We start from the raw sequence: 17,532 nt of genomic DNA, 5'->3' as shown, positions 1-17,532 counted from the left end.
AAATTTGTGTTGTTTTAAGCCACTGAATATGTGGTCATTTGCTACAGAAGCCACAGGAAACTAATACGGCTTCCCAGACACTATCAGGGAGACAGAACCCGGCACAGTCTGCACACCCTGGGCCTCTGGGATTGTGATGAGGGCAAGAACAGGCAGCATCAGCCAGAAGGCGGTAGAGGCTGGAAACATCCAGGATACACAGACTGTGAGTGTGATAAGTATGAATCTACATTCCACCAGGGAGAGAGGGCTGGCAGTCCCCCAGGTGTGCTGGAACCACCTGGCCTCAGGGATTCCCGGGGCCGGTCTTAGGTCTTGGAGGCTCAGAGATCCAACAGATGGGTCTCCTGGAGTGAGTGCACGTTCACCAAGCTCATTCTAAGGACCATGGCTCCCAAGGCTGGTGCTTCTGATCAAAAGGAATTTATCTCACTTGAGCCGGTACACCAGGAAGCCAAACTATACCCAGAAGGCAAGTTCTGAGCAAGTTCTGTGACTCAAATGTTTCGCAGCCCCACAGTCATGTCCACAAGAGCTGCTCCCAGCACCAGGCAAGCTGCGCACATGCTGGGGACTGGTTCCCCCAGCAACACCCCCACCCCTGCCTGCCACATGGACTGTAGCACTGGGTCCCTGATGGGCCTTTTCTAGTGTTTGCCCGATAACTAAGCCCTTGCTCTGGCCAGGAAGCCATTGTGTCTCTGGAAGGGGACTTGGTTTAACTCTCTTAAGGTCCATTATCTGTTGATTTTAAAGCTTAGCTTGCAGGCAAGTCTAATTTCCCTCCTTTCCACCTCATTGGCAGGAGCCTCTTGGTCATTTGTGTCACAGACATCAGCTGCTATCCTGTTTGTTCTTGAGGCAAAAAAATCCTTGCAGAGAAGAGTGTGGCTGTAGCTCTGGGGACCCGCTGGGAGGCCGGCTGTAGTCCTCTGTCTCCATCCCAATGGCCACAATGACCCAGTGCCTCCTTCCCCAGTTGCACCTACTCTGTCACTTTGGAAGCTTCTCTGGCTTAAAGGCCAGCTGCTCTTTTTCATTTTGCTCTTGAGGTCTGTAAATCTCAGATTCTCTGTAGCTTCTGGGGCTTTGATGTCCTTTCAGTTTCCCAACAGACAACCCTGAGATTCCTCAGTACCCACTTTCCACGACCAAGTAGCTGTGTCACCTTTGGGAAGGTATTTACTCCTCTAAGCCTCATCTAAAAAAGTGTTTATCGCTTTTAGAGAGAGGAAAGAGAGAGATGTGCCCCAACCGGGGACTGAACCCACAACCTTTTGGTGTACGGGACGACACCCCAACCAACAGAGGCATACTCTAAGCCTCATTCTTACATACACAAGGATTTATCAAGGACCAATTCAGTGCCAAGCAGAGACCTAGGGAAGTTGTTAGAAACAGTGCAGTAAACAAAATAAACAAAAATCCTCGCCTTCGGAAGATTACACTCTAGTGGGAAGAGACAGGAGAAAATTCAAATAGGGAAGGGAGACTGGGAGTTGAGGGTCAGGGCTGAAGTCTAAAATACAAATGGCTGGAAAAGGCCATCCTGAGAAGGTGGACAAACACCTGAAGAAGACTTCAGTTTCTTGTTTGTAACATGGGGGTGATAATAATAGTATTTACCTCACTAAATTGTTGTATTAAACAAGTTAATACATATAAAGTACTTAGCTTAATGTCTGGCCCAATAGCTATTAAGCTATTGTTATGATCCTTATCTTAATCAATGGTTTTTAGAAAGCTTTAGTGGTTTTAAAGCATCCAGCTTGGTTCGTGCTGGAAATTCAAAGATGGCAAATGTGGTGGGCATGCCGTCACACTCCTTCCAAGCACCGTCACAGAGACAGCACTCGCCAGTCACTGCACCACCTCTCCCTGAGCCAGCAACCTTTGCTCATGCGGCCCTCTAGGCAGTCGGTGTTGGACAATGGGGATTGGGAGTGAAAGGAAATGCATGTGTTATCCCTTGACGCAATTGCATTTAGGGACAGATTTATCATTTGAACTCCCCCCTACTATTCTTACACGTTTACTGAGTGACAGTGATTTCCTTTGTCACCAAGAGCTGCTGTCACAACTTATTCATTCTTGCTAGGAAATGCTGATCTCTATCTGCTTTGAATGTCAGAGGAGAGAATAATTCACAGTCTACTCTCGAGGTTACGACGACACAAACCACACTGCAGTGTTCGTACATGCATATGTGTTCTCTCTTCAGGGCTCACCCAGTGAAAACGACCTTAACTTCCTGCTTCCTTGATGTGACAACAGGTCTGAGTTCTTGTTATGGCATATTTTGACAATGGATTAGATGTTTCTTAGAAAAAAAGGTGGCTTTCACACAGACTCCTTTTTCCCCTTAAGTACTTGTGAAATTTCTACAACCTGAACACAGGTTCTTTCTCACTGCACTTTCTCTTGAGCTTATTCGAGACAGTCCCCGTGTCTAAATTTATTAGCACATTAGTAGTATCACTAAATACCAGCTCAATGAAAATTTTCTTAGAACTGTAAATCGAAACCACACACAACTCAAGGGTAGAGAATGATTACACTTCCTTAGTAGACCAGATGTCAAAAAGGAGACATGCAGTAAAATGCAGGCAGAAAAAATCACGCTGGTGTCTTTAAGCCAGAGCCTCTCTAATGCTCCTTAAGAGGGAGTCCCAATACTTACACCAGTGCGAAGACTTCTCCTAGCATACATTCATGGGGTTTTATGCCTTACTGTTTTAAATACCAAACTTGCAGAAAAGTTGACAATTAAATACCCTTTTACCCTTTCCCAAATATAATCTTTTTTGGTAAATCATTTGAAAGTAAGTTGCACACATAAAAGGTGACTTTCAGTCCTAAATACTTCGCCTGCATCCACGAAAAGAAGGGCATTCTCTTATGTAACCATAGTTCCATCTCCTCACCAAGGACATTCAACACAGCCATGATGTGATCTAATAGATGGTCCTTATTCAAGCTGCCCCAATTGTCTCCAAAATGTCTTTACATCCTTTTTCTAAACATTATTATCCTGCATCTAATCAAGGTTCACATATTGTATTAGACTCTTTAATACATTTTTATCCAGAGCTGTTCCTCCACCTTTTTGGTCTTTTATGACTGACATGTTTAAAGAGTTTCATGGACTCTTCAGTCTCTATTTGCGTAATCATTTCCTCATGATGTAAATTAGGTGAACTATTTTTTGGTAAAAATACCACTGAGATGATCTTGTATAATGTTAGTTTGTCCCATTATTTATGAATTGAATTTGGATCATTCAGTTACTATGCTGCCTGACAAGTATCCCCAGTGTAATTAACACGTTACCTGCAAAGTGCAGTGCAACGCTGTGGGGACGTCCTGCACCGGCATCCCTGCTGCCGTAGCTTCAATGTCTCTTGATGATGTTGATTCAATTGGTTATTTTACAGAGGTGGGGTCTTTGAAAAATGGTGACTATCCAATTCTTTGAAAAGCCCTGTTTTCACTTATCAGCTGGCATTCCTCTGTGAAGACAAGTTGAAACCTGTTTTTAATTGTCATTTTCATTGTCCCATTTAAAACAGCAAAAAATCTCCCACAGGAAGTACAACAGCAAACACATGTACCATGTGCTCTCCCTTCCCTCTCCTCCTCCTCCTTTCCCTCCGACGATGACTCCACTGACTTTGTTCCCAGGACTGTGGTAAGCGCGTTGAATATGCCAGGTTCTTCGTTCCTCTCAGCCACCCTAGCCAGGAGATAGTATTAGTGTCAGGTGAGGACAGTATCCGTTGAAGATGAGGAAACTGAAACACAGAGAAGCAGCTTGCCCAAGGTCATCCATTAAGTGACACATTTGAGCCCAGGCACATTTGACCTAAAGGCCACGTTCCTGCCCAGCCGCAGTCCTAAACCACTGTGTCACCTCTTTTTGTGTACATACCTGACAATGGCAGCAATAGTAATCCTTGCTTTTGTTGATTCTTAGAGAACTCTTTTCCCCCTCCCCCTTGAGCATTAGCACTGCTTAGTAAAAAGGCTGCAGGAATTGTACCAAAGTAGTTCCTATGGGACTATGGATCATTATTATTTTTTAATTCATAGTTACCTGTATTTCCCAAGTTTTCCACAGTGAACATGCATTGATAGTTTGGGCAAATTTCTAGTCCTCAGATTCAGAAAGGCTCTTCCGAGGGCTTGTCTGTCCCTTTCAGAGCCAGGACGGACATGCGGGTGCGTGGCACACAGGGTGGGCACATGGGCGCATGCCGGGCTTGTGTGATAGGAAGTGGGGGAAGAATTCAATTCAACTCTTGGTCCTTTTTCCCAGAGTCCTCATCACAAACTGGCTTTGTGCAAGACGGCAGGCTGCTCTCAAGAACAGAGAAGATTCTCAAATTGTTTACAAAGTAACAGCAAGACAAGAAAACACAAGAAACAATTTTGAGAAGCACAATTTGAGAAATGCTTGGCAGCACAGTAAGAGGAGCGACCACCATCTGCCAGGGTCAGATACAGGAGATGTTAGCGAGACTTAAAGAAATGTCTAGAAGGGAACTCAGAATCACAGACCAGAAAGTAATTGTTCTGAGAGATTTTATAAGATTCTGGGCTTTTTAGCTTTCCTATTTCTCTCATTTTTGTTACTCCATGTCTTTTTCCTATAGTCTTTAGCAGAGAACACACAATGCCTTTAAAAAAAAAGAATTAGTAGGGAGATTGAATCGCAAAACTACTTTCCTTAGATCCATTGGTGACCTAAGGGCACAAGACAAGCCCTCACCCAGAAATCTGGAGGGACAGGAAGGTGGAATCACAAGGCACCAGGAGCCGAGTGCCACTGGAACAGCAGCGGGGAGAAAGTCAAACAGTCTGATGAATTGCTGGAGCTTGAGATTTTAAAAATCCTGGGGTTCCAGTCTCAGGGCAGCCCCACAATTTCCTGGAGTTGACCTCCAGGAACTCTACCAGGTTATCACTGGCAGGTGGGAAAAAAATCTTGTTGTTTCAGGGAAGGAAAGAAGAAAAGTCACCATATTAAAATATGCTCGGGGGAAAGATAATCATTTTGAAAGCCCAGCCACAAGGGAAACTGCTTCACCAAAGCCTTATCTGCCCCAGGGGAAGGACCAGCAGGCAGCCCTGCCCACTCCACACCTCCAGTGTCACCTAAGGGGAGAAAAAGGCCAGGAACTGCTTCTGAGGGTCAGGCCAGGGCCTCAGGCCCACGGAGACGTAATGGTGACATTAAAGAACTTCCCCTCTCCGTTACCCACTGAACTAGTTTTGCGTGGCTGCTATAACATAGCACCACAAACGGTGGGGCTTGAACGAGAGAAGTTTATTGTCTCACAATTTTGGAAGCTAGCAGTCCAAAATGAAGGTGGGAGGGCCATGCTCTCTCTGAAGGGCTTACAGAAGAATCTTTGCTTGCCTCTTCCTAGTTCCTGGTGTTTGCAGGCAATCCTTGGCATTCCTTGGCTTGTGGTTGCTTCTCTCCAGTCTCTCCATCATCATGTGGCCTTCTTACTTTGCGTGACCCTAATTCAGCATGACCTTGTTGACACAACTAATTATATCCCCAAAGGCCCTGTTCCCAAATAAGGTCATGATGTGAGATCCTGGGTGAACATGAATTTTGAAGGAACATTATTCACTGCAGTACAGTTACCACCACAGCAACGGTCTCCAGCGAGATGAAAGCACATTACTACTGAGAGAGCAAAAGGCTGGAAGACAGGTGGTATCTAACTTTTAGTGATACAATTCAATTATCATTCAGACTGAGTCACTTAAGTAAAAGCCCAATTTGGGGACTCTATGTATCTCAGTATTTTACAAGGAATGAAAGTTCCAGAACCATGTAAAACAAAATCCATGACATATTTGATAAGGGATTAATATCCAAAATACACAGAGAACTCCTATGACAAAAAAAAATCTGATTAAAAAAATGGGCAAAGGACTTGAATAGGCATTTCTCCCAAGAGATACAGATGGACAACAAGCACCTAAAGGGATGTTCAACGTCATAATCACTAGGGAAATGCAGTCAAAACCACAGTGAGATCCGACTTCACACTCTTGAAGATGACTATTTTTATTATTATTTTTTAAAGCAAGTACTGGAGAGCATGTGGAGAAGTTGGAACTCTTATGCTCTTCTGATGGGAATGTGAAATGGTGTAGCCACTAACAGAGACAGTATGGAAGTTCCTCAAAGAATTAAAGAGAGGATGACCACATGACCCAGCAAGTCCACTTCCTGAACTGAAAGGAATTGAAAGCAGAGACACAACAAATGTTCACAATAGCCAACAGGCAGGAACACCTGAGTGTTCATCTATACATGAATGAATAAACAGCATGGCATTTATACATATACACAGTAAAATATCACCCAGCCTTAAACAGGAAGAAAACTGACACATGCTATAATGTGAATGAATCTGAAAAACATTATGCTCAGTGAAATAAGCCAGTAAGAAAATGACAAACGCTGTGTGACTGATCACAGATACATGAGAGACCTGGAGTAGTTGGAGACAGAGAGTACAGTGCCGGTTGCCAGGAGCTCGAGGTGGGGTAGGGCGTTGATACCCAGTGAGTACAGAGTTTCAGTTTTGCGAGATGAAGAGAGTTCTGGAGATGGATGGTAGTGACGGTGGCACAGCAATGAGAATATATTGAATGTCATCAAACCATACACCTGGTTAAAATGGTAAATTTTACTAAAATTTTAAAACTTAAATAATAACCCATGATAATTAGAGTGACAGTTATAATACATTGTCCAAACTGGGACACTTTGGGGGGATAAATGTGATGGTTCTGAATAGCCCAGGTTCCCCCAAACCTTCTACTCCTTCCACAGAGAAAACAGCCACTGGCCTCAGTAGAAAACTTAGTCTGGCGAATGTTCAGCAGAGTAACTATGGAAGCAATCTCACAATTAACAGGGACAAGAAATAATGATCTCGGCTCCAAAACCTCAAACTTTTAAAATTTGACCAGTGGACTTTTGACATAAAATTTTGGATACACTTCAGATTTACAGTTTTATCCCAGAAGTCATTCTGCTCTAGGACACTCACCTTTGGTTTCTGGGCTCAGCCATCCATACGTGCACGTGGGACACACCTTTACCTCAATGCCCCGTCCTCCTCCATCTCAGTGCCACCCATCCTCTAAGGTAGATCCCTCCCAAATGCCCCCTCATCTGTTTGGCCTCCCCTGATCCACCAGGTGGAATTCTCCACTTCCAAACTTTGGTGGCATTTTACATGGTATGAGATTAAGAGAAGAGAAAACCTAGATTATTATTATTATTTTTTAAAGATTTTATTTATTTATTTTTTAGAGAGGGGAGGGAGGGAGAAAGAGAGACAGAGAGAAACATCAATGTGCAGTTGCTGGGGGTCATGGCCTGCAACCCAGGCATGTGCCCTGACTGGGAATCGAACCTGCGACACTTTGGTTCTCAGCCCGCACTCAATCCACTGAGCTACGCCAGCCAGGCGAGAAAACCTAAATTATTGAATGAATGCTATTGACCTCTGTTCAGCTGCCAAGCCTTAAAACCAGCCATAACTAAAACCATCCACCAGCCATAAGGAAACTCCCTTTGGACCTCCCCATGTAAGCTCCGTGATTGGTGCCTTGGTTTTTATGGGAGTTTGTGGGGGGCTTGAAGCCAAGGAAGGGTTGGAGAAAGAACCTTGATTCACTTCTTGGCCACCGTGGAAACAGGCATTCATCTGAGTGTCTTTCAAGTGCAGGGAGTGGCCATTCTCACCCTCACCGCTCTCAGGCTCTGACACTGGGGTCCCCAGCCCCAAAGTTTGGTCTCTATGCTGCTAAGACCCTGAACTACAGGTGCTGGCTGAAAATTGTCCCTGGTGGGGCTGGTCCAGGAAGGGTGATTCCCCTACTGACGTGGTTTTCTCAGGAGGCCCGGGATCCAGGCCTGGGCCAGGTCACCCTCACCACACACATAGTGTAGCTTAAAAAAGTCCTAAAGGTCAACTGTCTCAAGTATTTCACATTCCTCCCCAAAGTTAATATCACCTTTGTTTTTCTGTACTCCCACAGTACATTGCGAGAGGGCTATATGCTGGAAAAGTCAGTTTCTTTGAGGTTTTTTTGTTTGTTTATTCGTTCAGTTGCTCGTTTTGTAAACATTCAGCTCACCTCATGCTTAGTATACACCAGGATTCCTCTCTTACAGCTGTGAGCCCCTGGATCACCAACTTAGCTGCAAAGAAACATGGGCTCACCTGATTTACAGGAGAATGGAAGCCTTAGGTGGCCTCAGGAGACCAAAGGGCAACATCAGAGCAGGTGACGGGACATCTCAGGCTTGTGACCGAAAGGGTATACTTTGACCACTTCCAACACACTAGGGTGATTATAATCAAACACACAGAAAATACGTGTTGGCGAATTCGGGGGCTTATTGGTGGTCTGGCTGGAGGCCATGTGGCAAGGAGACAGTATTTATGATGATTCCTCTTAGCTTCCATGTAAAGGATTACAAGTGGTGACTCTTGATTCCAAACTGAGCTGGATCTCCTTTGCCAAAAAAATGTTGCCCTAGTCTTCCTTTGGTCTCCCTGGTCTCCTAAGTTTATTGACACATTGTAAACATGTGTTAACAAATTAAACACAAATTTAACAGAGTTTAAATTGGTGTCCTTGAATAAGATGGCCCTGGTTTTAGTCTGGGCCTTATGATTTAACATTACATAAAAATCTAGCATATAATAATTAGCAACTACCTGTTCTGTGGATTCTGGGTCAAAATGGAAGCCATTGAAAAAAGTCTTGCCCTGGCTCATTCAGAAAGAACAATCACATGACACAGGCCTCATCTAGAACAACATTAATGCTAATGTCTCAAATTCTGTACACTATGCAGCACAGATGCTGTTGGATCACCAAAAAGACTAGAGAAAATGTGCCAAGGAGCTCAAGATGTGTGAGTGCTCCAAAGTTTGGTTAGTCATCCTCATACTGATGGTCGGGTGGGTCGTGGAAAAGCTCAGGCCAGGGCCTTCTGAGCTGCCACTTGAGGAAGTGAAGCTGTCAGGATGGGCTTCAGATGGAATCAATTTTCTTTACAAAAGACCATTTGACACTGTTTATTCATTGTAAAACATATTAAGAACAACAACCAAAATTATCTTTCTATAACCAGGTTAGCAGAAAATGATTGAGTCAGCCCCACATACCCTGGCCTTCTGCCTCTGCTTCTGTGAAATGGTTTTAACAACTATTTTCCATCAGTTGGAGGAAAGACAAGGGGAGGCTGACTGGTGCTGGGAGCCTGCAGTGAGAAGGAGAGTCAGGGGAGATCACTGGCCCTCTTTAGGCTCCATTCTACCAGCTCTGGGCAATACAGAAGTCTCTGGGATGCCTAGCAGCAGGGCTCCAGGGGTCTCTGGGCCCTGGCACCCCCACCCTCCCTTCTTGGCCCTGGGGCAGCCTGGAGCTCTCTATGAGGTCTCATGACCTTGCCTCCCTTTCATTTCCCTCAGGGAATTGCAGGACGCCCTTCTGGGTGGGAAGAAATAAAGCCTTCAAGTCTGATCACGTGTTCCTGGGAACGTTGACTCCAGCTGCACCTCTTCCAAGTCTGGGTTAAACAACAGCTTCCATTGTTGGCAGAAGGGCCTGGTCTTTCTGAGAGCCCATAAAACGTTGCCCCCCAAGTAGCACTTGGGAAGGAAATTTGGCTACAGCATGGCTCCCACCTCCCCACTTGGACGTCAGATGCATCTCTTGAGAGGGCAAGTTTGCAAGATGGAGAGCGAGGGGGCTAGCAGCCATGAACCCTCCCCACAAGCTTCTTCCCCAGGTGTCTCCATTGTCCTGCAGCCCTGGGACCTGGGCTGAGCCTCCGACAACCCAGGCTTCCCTTTGCCCTGGGCTGAGGGCTGAGGAGCTCTAGGGGACAAGGCTCCTGTCCCATGGCCCCGAGGGACTGGGTCATGGGTTTCTTGTGTGGACATAGCACAGTCCTGTCTTTGGTCCATCCTGTCTGAGATGCTGGTGTCTGGGGGAGCCTCAGTTCATGGACAGAAGGCAGGGGACTCAGGAGTGAGGCTATTTGGAGACCCAGATGTTTCCCAGAGGAGTTTCCAAACCCCAAAGAATGGATGTGGTCTGGGGACATGGTCATAGAAGCTGTCCACCTCTGTGATCCTGAAAGGATGGAGTGTGTCCTTCAGGCCGCCTGGCTCCCTCCCCCAGGCTGCAGGAGTCTGGACCTCGTACTGCTGGCTCCAGAGGCATTCACAGCAGTGTCTCCTAGTCACTGAGCAGGAGACTGAAGGGCTTCTCAACCCCAAAGCACAAGTGTCTGTGGGTCTCTGGCAGTAACACAGGCCCAAATGTGCCCATGTACCCCATCAAGAATGGGATGGACTAGGTGTGCAGAGCAGTGTGTGGTCTCACATGGACCAAGGTGACCCATATGTGATTTGGAGGACTGCTGTGTGTGTGTTGAGAGGGAAAATAGGAGGAATTTGGGGCCAGAAGTCAGGTGCAGGAGTAGAAGTGGTCATTGTTCTGGAAGCAGGATCAGGCCATGACTCTTCCCCGGACTTGACAGCACATGGGCTGCAGCTGGAGGCAGCCCCAGAGCCAGCCAGTCCTCCCAACCTCGAATCCTGCTGTGCTGGGCCTGGGGACGCTGGAGCCTCTGGCAGTGCGTTCTTACTTGGTGTTTGGACTGTCTGGACCAGGACCTCACAGAGGCCCCACTCAGGGTGGGACCTACCCCTCCAGCAGATGGACAGAGAAGAGAAGGGGGCTAACTGGTCAGGAAGGGTCCTGTGGAGGAGGTTCTCAAGCTCCGCCTGGCTCCCCATCTGCTCTTGGCATTAGAAAGCAGAGCCCGAGGTTGGGGTCCTGGCAGGCCGCATTCACCTGATGATCTTTTGCAAACTGGAGGCCATGGCCAGAAGGGGTCCAGCTCCTCTGGCCTGCAAACGCTGTGCTTCCTGGTGAGGTGATGCCAGTCACAGGGTGTGTCTTCAGCACATGACTTCACTGGGCCCGAACGTGGTGATCAAAACTGAGGAGGGTACAGGGGCCAAGAGCATCATTCTGGACCCTGAGCACAGCAGGCTGTGGTCAGGACAGCCAGCCCAGGTGGGCCCCCTTTGAGGGGCAGGCAGCCCGTGTGGTTTCTGAGTGTCCAGGGGTCCCCCTCCCCACACTAAGTCAGCACTACCCAAGACTCACCTTCCTAGGGACACGGGGGAAATATGCCAATTTTTGGCCATCCACTCTCAAGCTGCTTGGGTCAGCTGGGCCGACAGAAGAGTTGGAACATGGGTTCCACATTGTCTGGCCAGTCAGGGCTGTCCTCGCTCATGTCAGAGATGGAAAATGGGAGTAGCCCTGGCTGTCCTGGGCCCTGCAGGGAAGAGAGGGAAGGATGGTGTGGGGGTCCCTGTAGACAGCCTTCACCTCCAGGTGCAACATTCTCCCACACCCTCAGAGGCCTATGGCTGGCCCCAGGGAGGCTGCAGGAACATGGTCCTGACCCAGTGACACTGAGGACCAGCTCAACTGCAGAGCTCAGCAACTGCCCTCTGAGTGCCCAGGACCAGAGTGAATAGGGTGCTTTGCCCCAGTGGAGTCCCTGACCTCCCCAGCCTCCAGGCCCCAATACCTCACAGCAGGGCTTCACCTCTCTTCCCACTGCCACAGTCCCCCGACTCCCAACCCAGATGGTCCTTGTTCTGCCAGAGGGACCCTAGTCACTCTCTCCCAGGGAGGCTTGTTTGTGGAGTGGGGCATACACCAGGCACAGGGCACCATCGCTCCTCCACCAGTGTCCAGGAGGGGCATCCACCTGGTGACAAGAGCTAGACACCCACATGCCTGAGAACTCACTGTGGAGATGGTGGGGGGTGGGAGTCTCCCTGGATTTCTGGGGTTCCCATCAGGATTACCTGTGGCTGCTTCCCACCGTATTCCGCTCCCTGTGCACAGCAGGTGTCTGACACCTGAATCTTTGAGCGGTCTCCTGTGGCTGGGACTCCTGGCCCCTGGGGAAGTTTTCAGGATGGCCCAAGGGAGGGTGGATGGCGGGAAGTGGTGACCTGGCAGGGGGTGGGGAAAGGCCGGTGAACCCTCTGCCCCCCAGAAAAGGACCAGGAGGGGGATTCAGGAGGAGAGGACACTGACTAGCAGTGTGAGAGACCACTTGGGCAAGGGGGAGGGAAGGAGAGGAAGGGGCATTGACAGGGTAGGAGATGCCAGGGATCCCAGAGGACCTGCAGAGGCTGCTGGCCTTGCGGGCTGGCAGGAGAGGAGCGGCCCTGCTGGTGACAGATGGGAACTTGGTTTGGTGAGGTCGGGGGGGGGGCCCGGGGAGGAACAGGCCGAGGCCCAGAAGGGGGGGGGGACCGGTGGAGGGCAGGGGGAGAGGGAAACAAGTGAGAGGGAAGAGGCAGAGGAAAGAGGAGTGGGAGAGCTTGGTCTGGGAATAGGAACAAAAGGGACGTGTTTCTTCTTCATCACTGCCAATGCAGACAGAGAATGAGAGTCTGACCCAAGCGTGGGGTTTACAATCTCAGTTGGCTGCCTCTGTTCCCTCAGGGTGTGTCTTTGTGATGTCAGAGCAGAGAATTCTAGAGAGAGTGACCTGGACGGCCCACCTGCAGCACCACTGTGTGCACTGCAGGGATCAGCAAACCGAAGTCTTGATGGAAACTGTCAAAGGCAGTGCCTGGGCCAGAGCCAGAGCACATCCTTCCTACAGCCTGAGTCACCTGGGCTGGGGCTGCATCCCAGCTGCTTGCTGCCCGGGGAGGCTGCCTGAGAGTGGGACTGGCTGGTGCTCTGGAGTGATTCCTCCTTCCTGGGCATTTCCGTCCTCTTCCAGGAGCCCCTCCCTGGGAGTGTCAAGGGGCTCAGCGGGTCCCTAAGTTTGGGTGCCTTAAAGATGTCTGGGCTCAGGAATCCCCTGGAATGAACAGGGACAGCCCAGTTTGTTCCTGGGCATCCCTGGCTGAGGAGTGCCAGGGCACCAGGGGCAGCAGTGAGTGTTGCTCCAGAAGCAAGAGCCTGGGGAGCTGAGTCCTCCCAGGGCTGTGTGCTAGGACACAGTGAGGTGGGCACAGGCCCCAAGCCCAACCCTGTCCTCCCTGGCCCCTGCCCCAGCCCAGGAGAAGAACCAGTGACCGCAGTCAGGGAGAAAATCTCTCTGTGTGGTCACTTCTCACTCACACAGTAACATCCCTTGCTCTCTGGATCCCAGGAAGGATCTCGAGGAGACTCCCAGGACAATGGTGGAAATTTCCTAGCTGGACCCCAGACTCAGGAAACCTAACAAGTAAAGGAGCAAACCCACACCCTCCCACATGTGACTGAATGAATTTTCCTAGGACTTCAATGAGCCTGACAACTGCGGCTAAAGAACCTGGGGGTCTGGAATCTTAGTGGACTCACCCCACAAATCCAGTGACCCCTTTTGTTCTCTAGGTGCTGCTCTGTCCCCAAGCAAATGCCCCAGAGAGCCTGCACCCCATCAAGCCACCAACAGCAGCTGTCCTGTCAGAGCTCCTCCTTCATGTCTGTTTCTTCTGATACCACCACCTACATTGGCCCCAGTGCTCCAACCCAGCCCCTCTCAGGGCCCTGGGGCCCCATCCATTACTCCACCAGCTCCTCACTGTCCTGCCTTCCCCCTCCATGTCATCATTATAATGGCTCCCTTGCAGACACCCCAAGACACTGGCAGGTCATTGAGAAGGGGCCCTGTGCCGGCTTCTCACAGCCCCACAGTGAGGGAGCTGTGGGGAGGGGATGGCAGAGCCCCAGGCACTATATGGCAACCAGGAAGCCAGAAGGGCCAGGCTGCTCCACCTACCCAGGGGGAGGGTGAGACTTTGTGCTGAGCTCCCAAGATCCCAGTGGACCAGCCTGGGGTGGGAGCTCCGGGCTGACCCCTGCACACCTGATGGTGGTGGGAAACCATGAGAGACCTCATCCAGTCAGTCCTGGGGTTGGGAAGGGGGGTTGTGTTCTACATCAGGAAACATGGAATGATCCCTGGGCTTGTGAGAGGGGAGGAAACAGGTCAGTATCCAAGCAGAGAGGACTGTGGATGGGTTAGCACAGCCTGCGGAGCTGATGTCCCAGGCCCTGGCCGGCTAGGGTTTCTCAGGGATGTCAGATATTGACTGCAGTGAACCAAAGAAGCCCCTGAGGCCCGGGCCTGACCCTGCCCCACACTCTACAAAGCCTCACCTGCCACACTTGTGTGTTCCAGGGAAAGAGGACAAGACTCCTGAGTTAACCAAGACTGTCCTCAAAACAAAAATTAAACCCTGGAAAAAATTAAGATGCTATGGACGCATCACACCTGAGTTTAAGGACTGAGGTGTGTATGTCCCTGGGCAGTGAATAAAGACGTCAGCTCAGCCACAGGCGCTGGCTGCCTGGTGAGGAAGGCAGATACCCAAGCAGATAATGATATGATGCCCCGTATCCTCCTCTGAGAACCAGGATTGTCACTGTGCTGCCGGAATCTCCTTCCTTCTGCCACCAGACAGAACTCAGGGGCATTTGCTTATGAAACATTGTCCCACTGTGTATCATCTACCAGGAAGAATGGGGGGGTGAACTGGACTACAGACAGAACTGTGTTCCTGCTGGGGGGCTGCTGTGGGGGCAGGGGGCTGTGCCGGGGCTATTATGTGCCACAAATCCTGGACCAGGTGCTTCCCTCTCACAACAGAGCAGCTATCTTCTCAGGGCATCCAGGACTGGGCAAGTCCTGCCAATGTCACTTGCTGGATCTCACCCCACTACCACCATCATAGGTCAGAGCCACTGCAGCCACCTCTGACCTACGGAGTTCACTGCAGTGATCATTGCAGTTCCTAGTGGGTCAGCCTCTAGTCTCGCTCCTCTGTTCCTCCAACAAAGACCGTTCAGAGCCTCTGCATGTTCACTCAGCAAGGTCCACACTCCTCAACAGGCAGGTGAGCAGCAGCCTTGCTTCTCACTCTCCTCACTCCATGCCCCAGCCACACTGACAGAGTCTGAGGGACACTGTGGTTAAGCCCCTGGGCCTGGAACCCATTTCTGACTTCCCACCCCAGGCCTTTACCTCATCACAGTCCACTCAGCCTTGAAGTGTAACTTCCTCCATGGAGGGGGAAAGGGGGCAAAGGAAAATAGTTCCTTTGATGAGATGGTAGATTTCAAAGTCATCCTTCTCACTACAGAGGTTTTGGGTGGCCACCACTATGAATACTGACTCAGCAGATGTGTCTTCACAGCACAGTGGAGTTTCTACCCAACAGCTGATCATTCATTCATCCCCCCGGGCTGCTCTGTACAGTTCATTTAAACACCTATGGACCCTGCATCATGCATCATGCATCATGCTGGGCACTTTACAGGTTGTTTCATTTCTGTAATGACCTGGTTGGTACTCATGTTTGTCCCCACTTTGGCAGAGGAAGAGGTTGGGCACCAGTCCAGGGCCTCATGGCAGGTAAGAAGGCTGGGATTTGAAACTGCTCTCCGGGGACAGGCCTCTGCTTTTACACACCAGGCTCCTTGGCCACCACCCACTAGTCAGGGATGGCTTGTGAATGATGCTGTTGTGGGTTGAATTGTAACCGCCACCCCCATTCAAGAAAGAAGGCTATGCTGAGGTCCTCACCCCAGTTCCTCAGAATGTGCCCTCGTCTGGAAGTAGGATCATAGCAGATGGGGTCAGTTCAGGTGAGGTCATGCTGAGCAGAGTCACCGGTGTCATGAGAGGAGGAAGAGACACAGACACACAGGGGACATGGCCACATGATGACAAAAAGAGAGACTAAAAAGCTGCTGACACAGGTGCAAGCCAAGGATTGCCCAGAGAGGCCCACAACACCCAGCAGCTACAAAAAGGTAAGGATGGATCCACCGACAAGTTTCAGAAGGAGCACAGCCCCGGTAGCACCTTGCCGTCAGGCTGGATCTTCCAGAATTGTGAGACAATAAATTCCTGCTGTTGTAAACCTGTTGCAATACTTGGTTACAGTAGGCACAGGAAGCCAATAAAGTGGCTAATTCTTTTTTTTCTCGCCTGGGAAATACCTGTTATCACAGGCCTACGCACTACAGACAGCTCGCCAGCTTTGAACCCAACCAGCAACTCATCCAGGGTGGGCCAGCCCGGCCTGCACATGTCTGCCTCAGCCACCGGCCCACCTGATTCTGCATAAAAGATAAAGACAAATGTGCAAACTTAATGCAAAAACTGGATATTCTATCATGGTTCTTGTATGGCAAAGATACCCAGCTTTTTTGTCCCTCAATCTGGTAGAGACAGAAATGCAACTTCCTAAGGGACACTCGTTCAGCTGTAAAGCAGCAGGCACAGGTGCCTGTCGACAGCGGCTCAAGGCCTCGCATGGCAGGAACACCTCCTTGGAGACTCAGAGTCTGGCCTGTGTCCCTCCTGTCGTCTCCAGTAGGGCCAAGTAGGGGCCTTCTGTTCATCTCCTTCCTTGACTGATAAACTCAGCCCAGCAAAGCTCCCTGCAGGAGGTGGGACTTGGGAGTGGAGGAGTGGGGGTGGTCCGTCAGACCTCACAAGTTCCCAGGGAAGTCTGCTGGAAAAGAAGTTGTGTTACTATGAACTAGCTTTATTTTGTACTTCTAGAATTCGCCAGGCCCACACTCACAGGCTGATACCAAGCCCCCTCTCAGGGCTGGAGAAATGGTGGCAGGAGTCCTCTGGCTTTCAGGAGCAATATTCTGAAATACTCTGGGTTTATGGTGCCCAGTAGCTGAAAGTAAGAGTCCAGAAGATTCAAGCACAACAATGGGGCCTCTTTTGCCACCAACAGGCGTTCATTCATCCATCCATCCACTCAGCATTTGCTGAATGCCAAGCCCTCTCCATTGTCCTGCCTGCCCAGAAGGAGCTGGCAGCCCGTGGGCAGCGAAGTAGGGTGACTGTTGGCTTGAAAACGACTAGACAATGGTGTCATGCTCTTGCTCTTTTGATATCCTGTCCCCCAGTTCTTGGCAAGGAACAGTATGCAGCAACCAAACCCCTTCTGGCCTGGGGCAGAAGTACAATGTGAGGTGCATTCACATATGCTCGTGAGGCAGCAGACAGCATAGGAAGAGCTCTGAGACTGCAATACTGTCACTGGCCAGCATCTAGCACCCTGGTTTCCAGGAAACACCTTTTACCAATTAGGTAGAATAAATAGTAAACCGAGGCAGGGAGGAGAAAGGAGACATGTCTCATATGCTAACTCAGCAGTCCTGAGCCTGGTCTGATAATATTGCCAGGTGTTCCAACATCACAAGAAACACTATATTAGCAAGAAAGAAGGGAAGTCCTTGAAATTCTATGCAGCGTTTCCACTCTCTGGGAAAGAAAGCCTTGAAACTGTGCTTTCACCCCAAGACCTGAATGTGGGAGAGGGTCCCCGGTGCCCAAAGAGCGAGCCCATAAAACAACTTTGGTTAATGGCCTACCTCTCTGGTCACTATCTGTTTTACAAGGGAGTCCCTGAT

Source organism: Phyllostomus hastatus, unplaced genomic scaffold (assembly GCF_019186645.2).
Source record: "Phyllostomus hastatus isolate PE091 unplaced genomic scaffold, TTU_PhHast_1.1 phas_scaffold_60, whole genome shotgun sequence".
NCBI lineage: Eukaryota > Metazoa > Chordata > Mammalia > Chiroptera > Phyllostomidae > Phyllostomus > Phyllostomus hastatus.
Note: the sequence above shows the minus strand (reverse complement) of the source record.